This window comes from Myotis nattereri (genome assembly GCF_964212035.1).
Source record: "Myotis nattereri genome assembly, chromosome: 7".
NCBI lineage: Eukaryota > Metazoa > Chordata > Mammalia > Chiroptera > Vespertilionidae > Myotis > Myotis nattereri.
Window position 1 is genome coordinate 14,654,629 of NC_138082.1, and position 8,618 is coordinate 14,663,246.

The following is an 8,618-nucleotide window of genomic DNA, read 5'->3' on the forward strand; positions in this document are numbered from 1 at the left end:
TGGAAAGTTATTTACATTTTCTCAACCATAATAGGCAAGAATGTCCTGAGTCCTACAAATGTTCTAACTGCCTGTACCAGTTGGCTCCGGAAGCAGCAAAAAGAATGTTGAGAAGCATATGCAGCTTGTACAGCAGTGTAGACACTGAGTGGAGCTCTGTTTTTATCAAGATAAACCAGGAATAGCCAGTGCTTCCCTGTGAATACTTGAAAATAAAATTTTAATCCTCAAAAAAAGTTGGGTATGTGATAGATTTTATTATTGAATCACCCAGTCCGCCTTCTCCTACAGGGGCCTTGGTGTCCCCTCCTGAGGGAGGGCTATCTCCCCATCCTGTTGAGGTTAGGCTTGGCCATATGACTTTCTTTGGCCAATGGAATGCGGGTGGAAATGACACCTCTCACCTCCGAGCAGGGACATGAGGTGTCTAGCAAAGCTGAGTCATTGCTCCTTCTCCCCGTGCTGGAGAGCTGCATGTCCGAGATTGGGGTGTTCCCTGACCCTGGGTCCCCCAGCTGCAGAGCTGACCTGTGAAATATGTGAACCATGAGAGACAGGTAAACCTTTGTCGAGGTAACCATTGAGGTTTGGGAGTCACCACTACAGGATGACTCAGCAGGAGCTGGCAGAACACAGATGTGAAAGAAATTTCAAAAACCAGGTAGAAGTTTTCAGGATGGGAGGCTTTGTTTAGCTTCTCGGTGAAGGAGACTCATTTTTGGAGCTCGGTCTCGTTCATCATGACTCCTGATTGCCCTACACCTGGGCCCCCAGTGCCAGCATCAGCCCAAGACTACTGACCACCTTTATCCAACTGTGATTCTAAGGCCGGAAGACAGTTCACAGTCTTGCTGGGATGTGAACATAGGTAGGCTCGCTCTTCGTGTTATCTGTAATTGCCAAGTACAGTTTAACCATAACATACCAGACTGTAAATTACGTGCTTTTTCCTTTAGCAGGGGCACGGGGCTTCTTCCCTGCTCCTCACCTGGACCCAGACACCTGAAAAGGGGACGGGCATGGGCATCTCCATCCTAGTGTTTTCCCTGGGCACCTCGGGCTATTGGGGAGCCCTGCATGGGGAGCAGGATTTAGGGTGGGGGTAGGATATAAAAAGTGCACCCAGAGCCTTTGGTGGACAGCTTTCTATTTTTATCTCCCAGACTAAATGGACCTTTCCCCAATCACGTGACACCTCACCAGAGCAAAATGGTAGAAGGCACATATTCTCTCCCTCCTGTCTTCTGGAACCAGTCCATGTCTGAGGTCACAGTGGAAGCAGCCACCTTGGTACAAGGTGACCCCACCCTTGGCCAGGAGTGGGCACCTAACCCAGGTTGGGTAAATCAATTTCTCTGCAGAGTAAGGATTCAGAGTGGCTGTTGGACATCTGTTGTTGTTATGATCTTTATTAGTTCAACATTGATTTTCATTGTGTTGGTAGAAGTTCCCTTCGGCTAACGGTCAAAAGCTCAGCCTGGGGCCCCAGAGTCTAGGTCACATCCCAGCTCTGCAACTCACTAGCTGTGAGGCCTTGTGGGTAAGACACACTCACCTGTGCCTCCATTTCCCCATCTATAAAATGGGGATAATGTACCGAAGCTGGTTTTTGCTCAGTGGATAGTGTCAGCTTGCAGACTAAAGCAGTGGTTCTCAACCTGTGGGTCGCGACCCCTTTGGCAGTCAAATGACCCTTTCACAGGGGTCGCCTAAGACCATCCTGTGTATCAGATATTTACATGACGATTCATAACAGTAGCAACATTACAGTTATGAAGTAGCAACGAAAATAATTTTATGGTTGGGTCACAACATGAGGAACTGTATTTAAAGGGCTAGAAGGTTGAGAACCACTGGACTAAAGGGTCCCAGGTTCAATTCCTATCAAGAACCCTTGCTTGGGTTGCAGGCTCAATCCCCAGTAGGGGGCGTGCAGGAGGCAGCCGATCAATGATTCTCATCATTGATGTTTCTCTCCCTCTCCCTTCCTCCTGAAATCAGAAAAAATATATTTAAATAAATAAAGAGGGGATAACGTGCTGACTAAATTAGTAAGCAGATAGTAAACTGAGGTTTAAGATGAGTTAATTTATCTACAGTGCTTACGAAGGTGCCCAGCAAACAGTAACCTTCATGCAGCCTTAGCTCTTCCTGTATGTGTTTGGGTGGGGCTGCCCTCAGCCCTGGCTCCAGGACCAGGTAACATGTCGCAGGTCTGGCCAAGGAGCATTTCCTTGCATCTGGCCCTGGGTGGCTCAGAAGTGGGCAATGTGACCAAAGCGGGGCTTACCCGCCATCCACCCTGAGTGTCCGGGAAGGAGAGAAGCCAGCGTTCCTGTAGGTCATCTTGTCCCCAGAGGGCTGAACCAGCAGCGAATGGAGCCGGCACAGATGCTAGTGGAGGGGGGAGCGGCCTCCTACGTGCCCTGTAACCACCTGGACCCAGCTGGCTGGGAATTTTTAGTTATTTGAACCATTAAATTCCCTAATTAGCTTAAGCCAGCTTGGGCTGCTTTTTTTGTCCCCTGCAGAAGAAAGACAATTCTGATTCCTTCCGTCTGGACTGGTCTCTGAACACAGGGGGTGGGAAGTCGCACTGTGTGTGAGTCCCTCCGTGTGCTGCTGAGTATGGGACAGAGCAGCCGGGGGCAGAGGGGCCAGGCTCCAGGTGGCTCTCCTGTCCCTGGGCTCCCAGGACCTAAGGGACACCAGTGTAACCTGATCATACATTTCCCTTTCTTGCTTAAGCTGGCTTGAGTGCCTGTGAATTCTAACGGCCAGTGTGTTTTCTGTTGTTTGTCTTTAGGAAGTAATGTAGACGAATACAAATATTCTGTTAGGTCCTTGTATGTAATTTGGTGATGGCTAACTTTCTATCCTATTTGCCAAACAGCAACTTTGATCCTAAGAGACAGGTCTGTGTTTGAAAGACAAATGTCTCCTCTCTATACTCCCTGTCAGCAGATAACCTGAGTTAACACAGCAGATGACTTGAGTTGGTGAAATTGAAGCGTGATCTCTGGCTGCACCTTTCCTGTTCGTTCTAGAATGAAGAAGCAGCCCCTTCTCGTCCCCCCAGCACCTCCACACACCCAGCCTGGGAGTTCTGCCCCCTCCCCAGTCCCGAAGAGGCTTGTCCCCAACCTGTTCTTCAATGACTTCTTTTTGCCAGACAACTCCAAGAGTCCCGTGTTATCTCAAAATTCAGGGTTTTAAGAGTGGTGCATGCTTACTGCCTTTGGGTTTGTGAGAGAGGAACAACCTTCCTACCCTCAAGGGTCTCCTGGCTGGTCTAATAAGCACATAGACATGAGACAGAGCAGCAAGAGAAAATAACCAAGTTTAATACATATGTATGGGAACCTTACACACACAAGAGAGTCAGAGGCCCCACATGCACAAGAGGTTCAGAGATAGAAAGTGGGACTGAGGTGTATGAGACACCTCGAGTTAGGGATGAGGTTGGGTGCTCAAAGGATCCTTGCAGGATGATGAGAAGAACAGATGCTTAGTACATAGATGTTTTCGTGCCGTGTAGATTAGTCACGACTCCTAATTTAAGTTCTACTCAGTACTTAAGAGAGAAGTTTCTTGAGCCTGTGGCTAATGCGCCTTTAGCTCAAAACAGTCTTCATGTCAACTCCTGCTGCTCTCTGGCCCTACTGAGATAATATCTCACAGCTACTTCTGGCCAACGCCTGAGTCCCAGATAATAGGCATCGCGGAGGCATTGGACTTAAAGAGGCCCTTTAGTGAGGGGGCTTTTGTGCTGGGTGTTGGGGCACCGGCCTCTGGTCTCGCCCCTCTCCATCGCCTCCACTCTGCCTCTCGGCTCCCCTGGTTACTGCAGCTCCTCAGAAAGCTGGCCTATTCTTCCTGCACTCTTGCCTGCTTACCAGCTTTCCTGCAACTTCAGCTTCAGCATGTTCAAAAGTACCATTTCCACTGTGGCTGGTGTGGCTCAGTTGGTTGGAGCGTCATCCCATACACTGACAGCTTGTAGGTTTGATTCCCAGTCAGGGCACATCCCTAAGTTGTAGGTTTGATCCCACACCTATGGGAAGGCAATTGATCAATGTTTCTCTCACATCAATGTTTCTCTCTCTTCCCCTCTAAACGCAGTAAGTATGTCCTCTGGTGAGGACTAAAGAAACAAAAAACTATCACTTCCACACAAGCCCAGTGCTCTTCTGAGCAGCCACAGGGGTGCAGTGGAAGAATGGGGACTTTGAGATTATACAACTTGACCCTCAGCCCCACTTCTGCTAGTCCCTCATCACAAAACCCTGGGCAAGTCACTACAACTCCTTCACTTTGTCTGTTTCCTTATCTGTAAATGGGAGTCAAAGGACTGATCCCACCCTGTCTACATCCTTTCCTGCCTGTATGACCGCAACTAGTGAATTCTGTGCCTCGCTTTCGTCATCTGCAAAACAGGGATCTTACCACTGTCAACGTATGAAGTGTTCAGACCTGCAGAGGATGTTTTATGAATTTATTTGAGCCGAACTGACGACAGTTGCCAGGAAGCAAAATCTCAATGGATTGAGAAAACACTCCAGAGAATGGCAGTTTGTTTTATACATTAGAATAAAAGGAGAAGGGATACATGAAATCCATTGGTGGTAGATTAAGAGAGGAAGGAGAACGCAAAACGGGGAATCTGGGACTGGGTAGAGAGTAAAATGATGGGTACAGGATAGTTCATTTACAGCACAGACAGGCGGTATTCAGGGGACAAGATAACAGTGAGGGGTTCTGTGTGATCTTAGGCCAGGCGTGGGCAAACTTTTTGACTCGAGGGCCACAATGGGTTCTTAAACTGGACCGGAGGGCCGGAACAAAAGCATGGATGGAGTGTTTGTGTGAACTAATATAAATTCAAAGTAAACATCATTACATAAAAGGGTACAGTCTTTTTTTTTTTAGTTTTATTCATTTCAAACAGGCCGGATCCGGCCCGCGGGCTGTAGTTTGCCCACGGCTGTCTTAGGCTCTGGTTCAGTGAGTTGTGCTCTGAGGGGTCTGGAAAAGGAGATTCCTCTGACATTTCAGCCGTGATGTTATCTTAGATGCAAAAAGGCAACAGGCAGGCGCACTGAAGGTGAAGATGGACCTTCATCAAGGAGGCTCCGGGCCTGGGACGTGGCTCCCGGCCATGCCTCGTGTTTATGAGGAATCTTTATGTTCAGACCATCACTTGTGCTTACCTTCGGGCTCTGGGTTTGTAGGGCTGCCCTGCAGGCCTCCCCTGAGCGTGTCAGGTTTGGTAGGTGGCCCCTCCTTTATCCACACATGGCCCTGCCCGGCTCAAAGTCAGCAGGAGGGTGGCTGTGACCCGCTCGGTGCTAAGACCAGTGCTAGGCGTACAGGAAGCATTTACTAAATATTTGCTGTTGCTTAATTCCTCATTGTTGTCTGCAGCTCTAGCTTTTTCCTTGTCAACAAAATTTGTAACCTCCCTGCCTTTCAGTGCCCATATTTTTCTTTTTAAAAATTATTTCTTTTAATCCTCATCCGAGGATATGTTGTTATTGATTTTTAGAGAGAGGGGAAGGAAGAGAGAGAGAGAGAGAGAGAGAGAGAGAGAGAGAGAGAGAGAGAAAGAAAGAAAGAAACATGGTCAGTTGCCTTCCATGCGTGCCCCAACCGGGGAATCAAACTCGCAGCCTAAGTATATGCCCTGACTGGGAATCGAACCTGCCACCTTTTTTTGTGCACGGGACACTGCTCCACAAATGGAGCCACCCATCCAGGGCTCAGGACCCATATTTTTCAATCTGTTCACTCACTGCTCAGGTGTCTGTGGTGACCAAAGTGTCTTTAAGGGACCGGCCTTGGTAGTCATCCCCCCGCCCCCTGGAAGAGCCCCTATTGTCCCTCTACTCAGCCTTCTCCTTGACTCCTCCACAGCCCAGGCTGCTTGCTGTGGGGCCTGCCTCTGGTCAGAGGATGCTGTGAAGGACTTGATCGCTGCTCAGCCCATGAGGTCAGTGCATGTGTGGCCTGGGGCTGCCACAGCAAAGTACCACAAACCGAGTGGCCCATAAAACACAAACCTATTCTCACAGTTGTGGAAGCCAGGAGTCTGAAGTCAGGGCATAGGCAAGGCCATCCTGCCTGCAAAGATTCGAGGGAAGAATCCCTCCTCGCCTCTTCCAGCTCTGGCTGTCCTTGGACTTGGCTTATGGCCAAGCTTGTAACCCAAGCTCGGCCTCCATCCTCACTGGCAGTCTCCTACCTGCGTGTCTGCATCTCCAACCTCCCGCTCTTTATTAGGACACTAGTCAGTGGATTCAGGGTCCCTCCTACTCCAGTATGACTCTTTCTCTACTTCATTCCATCCGCAAAGACCCAATTTTTAAGTGAGGTTGCATTCATGGTGCAACGTACTGTGTCAGGGGACATAATTCAGCCCACAGCAGTCAGCAACCAAAACAGAAAGGAAAAATAAATGAGGGGCAACATTTTAATGAAAATACCTTTTTTTTAAAAAAAACACACATGCCGAAACCGGTTTGGCTCAGTGGATAGAGCGTCGGCCTGCGGACTGAAGGGTCCCAGGTTCGATTCCGGTCAGGGGCATGTACCTGGGTTGCGGGCATATCCCCAGTGGGAGATGTGCAGGAGGCAGCTGATCGATGTTTCTCTCTCATCGATGTTTCTGGCTCTCTGTCTCTCTCCCTTCCTCTCTGTAAAGAATCAATAAAATATATTTAAAAAAAAACACACACACAAACACTATGGATTTTCTTAATGAACCATTTTAAAGTGGAAACCAGTGTAGGATAGTGGTTGGGAGCATGGTCCACTGAATCATATAGCACATGAGTTTACATCCTGCAAAGATCACTTTCTTGCCTTTTGTAAAAACAAGAGTAATGCCCATGTCATTGGACAGTTGGGAGGTGGCGGTGGTAAATGAGCAAGTGGACAACACAGAGTTTGTGTTCTGATTGGGCTCGTGGAGGCTGGTGCCCTGGGGGGTTACTTAACCTCACTCAGCCACAGTGTCCCATCTGTAGGATGCGCAGGCTCTTGGAATTTACCTCAGGGGCTTGCTGTGAGCAGCCGTTGAAACAATCTCTGTAAGGGGAGATTTGGGGGAGGCCCCAGGCCTGTGTTCTGGCCAGGAGGATGGCGGCCATAATGCCCCTGCCTGAAGGCCCTCCTCCCCGAGAGGTGCACAAGCTGGAGGCCCCAGGTCCCCGAGTCACTGGATTGTGACAGGAGCAAGAAATAACCCTTCACTGGGGTCAGCCACTGAGATTGGAGTTTGTTCACTGTCACATGTAGCCTGGCCTGGCCTCACTAACAGGCAAGGGCAGGTCCTCTGAGTGCAGTGGAAGGAGAGGGCTCTAAGGGAGAGGCATTGGAAAGATTAGAGATTTAAACCCAAAGAGTTACTGTCCTCAGGATACTCAAGAAGCTTAAGGAATAACGCTTAGTGGGTGCCACAGAAGGGTTAGAGTTAGAGTAGGGCGGAGAGGGGAAGGCCATCCAAACAAGGGAATAGAAAATGCAAAAGCTTGCAGGCAGAAGAGAGAACCCATCCAGACAGCACCCTTGAGCAAGCGGAATCAAACCCAGGACTGGAACTGTTGAAGTACCCATTTCTGCATTATCACTACCAAGTCTTCTGAGTGAGTCCAGGGAACCCCAGGGGTGAGGCCGACTGCCCTTGCCGACACTAATGTGCAGCCAAAGAGTTACTGTCCTCAGGATACTCAAGAAGCTTAAGGAATAACGCTCAGTGGGTGCCACAGAAGGGTAACCATATATCGCATCCTGGCATAACTATTCACCATTTCTTTAAGTTCTCTAGCTTCTCAATGTCTAAGTTCTCATAAGACCTCACTACCTGGAGGGAAGGACAGAGCCGCCCAGTACTGCACGGAGGGACCGTGCGGCATAAACAGCCGCATTCGGACTTACTGTTTTGCCGGTGCCATCAGGCTCTCACAGCTGCGTGGCAGCTGCTGCCCGTGCTCTCGCTCAGCAGCACAACAGAAGTTTCCAGGCTTGGGTTCTGGTGGGGTTTGCAGTCACAGCTGTGCTCTTCAGAGAAGTGCTGAATAAATATTTGTTGATGAATGTGTGGGGGTTCAGAACCAGTCACTCCAAGATAGGCCTCAGTGGTAATACAGATTACTTGGCACTAAGGGCAATTTTCACTTCAAATGTTCGATAAACTTCTGCCCCTCCCTTTCTTTAACCACCTAGAAGAACTTTGGTGCTTTGCCTATAATAAGAGATGAGCAGAGATAACTTCTTTCGACCTCTCCATAGGGCAGGACAAAGTTCTGTTTATTTAGCCTCTGCTCTTCCTACAATGACCCTTTGAAACCCCCAAGGCACCTTCCATCATCCCTAGCTCAGGTTGTCTTATATGCGCATGTTCCCTTTCTGTCTCTGCATGTGGGGTGTCTGACTCTCATGTATGTGGGTTTCCCATACATATGTATGTGTTAAAACTTGGTTATTTTCTCTTGCCGATCTGTCTCATCTCATTTAATTATCGTCCAGAAGAGCCTTGAGGGTAGAGGAACGTTTGTTCCTCCTCCCCAAATGCTGAGATTCAGTACCATCACACCAAATTATCACCCACCGCACTGTAA